The sequence below is a fragment of the Haematobia irritans genome, chromosome 1 (genome assembly GCF_050003625.1).
Source record: "Haematobia irritans isolate KBUSLIRL chromosome 1, ASM5000362v1, whole genome shotgun sequence".
Taxonomy (NCBI): Eukaryota; Metazoa; Arthropoda; class Insecta; order Diptera; family Muscidae; genus Haematobia; species Haematobia irritans.
The window spans coordinates 276,105,838-276,109,569 of NC_134397.1; the positions used below are offsets into that span (position 1 = coordinate 276,105,838).

General features: G+C 37.7%; 1 long non-coding RNA gene across 1 annotated transcript; it reads right to left on the reverse strand.

The window, feature by feature from the left end:
* Positions 1-410: 410 nt before the first annotated feature.
* LOC142219791 (uncharacterized) lies at positions 411-1,063 on the reverse strand. Its single transcript, XR_012717773.1, has 2 exons — positions 993-1,063; positions 411-847 (listed from the first exon to the last, which is right to left on the reverse strand). It is a non-coding gene; the product is annotated as an uncharacterized LOC142219791 (long non-coding RNA).
* Positions 1,064-3,732: the final 2,669 nt, after the last annotated feature.

The following is a 3,732-nucleotide window of genomic DNA, read 5'->3' on the forward strand; positions in this document are numbered from 1 at the left end:
GACGGAGAATCGAACCGCGGACCATGCACTTTGTAAGCCAACACACTAAACACTGAGCTATGTACCTGTTATGGTCATCAATAGATAATTATCCATATAAGTTATATTTATATAGCATAGCTTGCGGCGCCCACGAACCGAATAAACAAAGTTTATTTAACAGAAACAAACATTTAGTTTGGCACCGTGGAGCAGTGGTTGCTACGTCCGACTTGCATGCCAAGGGTCGTGGGTTCGATCCCTGCTTCGATCAAAGTTTTTTTTTTTTACATATATTCCAGATATGTTCGGAAGATTCCGAAAAAATGTTCAACATTACATTGTACTATATTAAATTTTGAACTGTAAAATGTGTCTTCTTAAAGACCTAAAGTCAGAAAAGAACAGTGTTTGATATAAACGAAATGGACTGTGTTGTTGTTTCAAAAATAACTTTTTTTTATTGAAAAAATAAAAATTTTGTAGCAAACGAATTTTTTTGGTGATAACAGTTTAAAATTTTCGAAGCAATTCGAAAAACTCTAACAAAAGAAAAACGTTTTCGGTACACGTTTTCCAAACGTTTTTTTCTTTGCGTGTACCACCACCGAAAGATGATCATATTCCTTCTCTGCGTGTAACTTCAAACGATTTGGCGAGTTCTGCATTTCACACGAGTCCTTAACAAGAAAAGTTTCCAATTCAGCATCTTCAAACTTCTTCGCCTGTCCTGGATGTTTTTTGTGTACCTCATCAAAATCACCACTTCTGAAACGGACAAACCACCTCACATTGGAACCAAGAGAACACACGAAACTTAATCTATTAAGATACAAAACAACTATGATGTTTATACTGCGGGTATATACTGAAAATAAAAGATACGGAATGAGGTTATATATCCTTGATATTAATTTTCTAATATTATATTTAACATTGTATTTTTTTTTTCGGATACAATATTAAATTGATTAAAAAACCAATCATGCCATAATATTTGTTTGCATAATCACCATGTTCTCCTTCATCGATGCGGAGAGAATTTCCTTATCGTAGTGACTGGCTATGAAGCATTCACTTGTCTCGCTTAAACATCAACAAGTTTCACTTAACTGACCATACAAAAATGCTATGAGATGCAAATGATCGACGTTGTGGTGATGGTGTTGCTGATACTGTCCATGGTGGTGGGGTCAAGTGTCTCTAACAACATCTCATAGTATCAAATCGCCATTGGACGATGGAGAGAGTGCCATCAGCTATTCCAAGTGGTTTTCATTGGTTTTTGCATCTTTGCATATTTTAACGCTTTGCTAATTGAAATAGTGTCGTAGAGTCACCTCTATTTACAAATCATAAACGATTTTCGAAATCAATAACGGAGAGCTGAAAAGCATTTTCATTTTTTTATTTTCCAAAACGTTACAAGATATCATTATCTTTGCTGCAAAAAAGCGATACTGCTGAGGAATGTGACAGTTCCGAAACAATGGACGATTGCCCTTAACCGATGGAAATGTTGGAAATCTTATCAACTTTTGGGCGATTAAAAGATCCTTGTATCAGAGAAATGCGTCGTTTATTTTACGCAAACATGGCATTCGAGTTTTAAGAACATGAAATCTTTTGGCTTACGACAATAGGCCTGTTTTCTAGTTGCACTGGTGTCCAATCCCATGTCATCAGTGGACATTAGGACTGTCACCCTAATCACGTCCCGAAATCGGGACGGGATTATTCCCGAATCGCGGATTTTTTTATTTTGAATCCCGGGATTTTTCGTGATCCCGAAAAACTATTTCCAATTTGTTTAATTGGTGAGTTTTTAGCATTAGTTATTAATAAATTGGAGTCTTCATTCAGTGCAAACGGTCCTTAGATTTCATACCCGACAAATTGAGTTAATAAACATTTACACCTTGAGTAAGAATATATTATATCGTACTAAACGATAAGGTCCTCCTTTGAACAATGAGTTCATGTGAAATGGAATTTGTGCCACATAAAATAAAAAACAATGATAAAAGGTCCGTTGATAATATGGCAAGATCGCGTTTATTTGATAAAAATGTGGATACCTTGATATTTTTAAGAAGTTACTTAAAACGATGATGTACAAAGGGATTAACACAGTGTACGAAAATAGACCTAATCTAATTACAGGGTGATACGGTCAAAATTTGGTCAAGGGAAAACGCGTGTAAATCGGTGAAATCGTTTATTTAAAAAATCAAATTAAATTTCTTTTTCAAGTTCAATTAGTATAAAATTCAGGAAAAATATTCAGTTAGGCTTTCGCTTTTCCAAATCCGAATTGCCGGGCCTTACGCTTGACACCTGCCATCAGATTTTGTACAGCCAGCTTGTCCACCTTCTTCGCCGCAGAAAGCCAGTTTGCCTTGAACTGCTGCACGTCCTTAGCAGTTTTTTGGTCTTCTTTAGGTTCCGCTTGACAATAGCCCAGTATTTCTCAATTGGGCGGAGCTCCGGCGTGTTGGGAGGGTTCTTGTCCTTGGGAACCACCTGCACGTTGTTGGCGGCGTACCACTCCATGGCCTTTTTATCGTAATGGCAAGATGCCAAATCCGGCCAAAACAGTACGGAACAACCGTGTTTCTTCAGGAAAAGCAGCAGACGTTTATTCAAACACTCTTTCACGTAAATTTCTTGGTTGACAGTCCCGGAAGCTATGAAAATGCTGCTTTTCAAGCCACAGGTACAGATGGCTTGCCAAACCAGATATTTCTTTGCGAACTTTGACAATTTTATGTGCTTGAAAATATCTGCTACCTTTCCCTTCCTTTTGCCGTATAAAACTCCTGTCCCGGAAGCTGCTTGTAGTCGGCTTTGACGTAGGTTTCGTCGTCCATTACCACGCAGTCAAACTTCGTCAGCATCGTCGTGTACAGCCTCCGGGATCGCGCTTTGGCCGTCGTATTTTGTTTATCATCGCGATTTGGAGTCACTACCTTCTTGTAAGTCGATAGTCCGGCTCGTTTTTTGGCTCGATGTACGGTTGTAGACGATACACCCAGCTTATTTGCGGCATCTCGGAGAGAGAGGTTAGGGTTTCGCTTGAAACTACCGGCAACTCTCTTTGTCGTCTCAGCGGCTTCCGGTTTTCGATTTCCCCCCGATCCAGACTTCCTGGCTGTCGACAAACGTTCCCCAAACACTTTAATTACATTTGTAACGGTTGATTTGGCAACTTTTAGCGATTTTGCCAGCTTTGCGTGCGAGTAGCTCGGATTTTCGCGATGCGCGAGCAAAATTTTGATACGATGCTCTTCTTGCTTGGACGGCATTTTGACAACTGAAGAGTGAATTCCAAAATCAAAATAGGAGCAACATTCTACACACACACACCTTCAAAATGAGGGATGTTCAGAAATACGTCAAGTTTATATTGACCAAATTTTGACCGTATCACCCTTTAAAGTCCTTAAAATGTTTTGCTGAGTAAAATAGCGATATGAAATTGGGTTTTAAATTATTTTTGTCCTAATTTTGTTTTTCTTTTCTTCATATTGTTCAGTTGGACTAAGTGTTCGTTAAGTATGATAGCAATTTGTTATTGGTTTTTAATTAACTTTTATGTTCTTTTGTTATTTATTTATTATTATTATTTTTTTTTTTTGTTAATAAAATTGAATTAACATACAACAATTTTTTGGCGCCGTAGATTGTTATTGCATAAAATATTTAGAGAATCCCGAAAATTTCGAGATCCCGAAATGACAGCTCTAGTGGAGA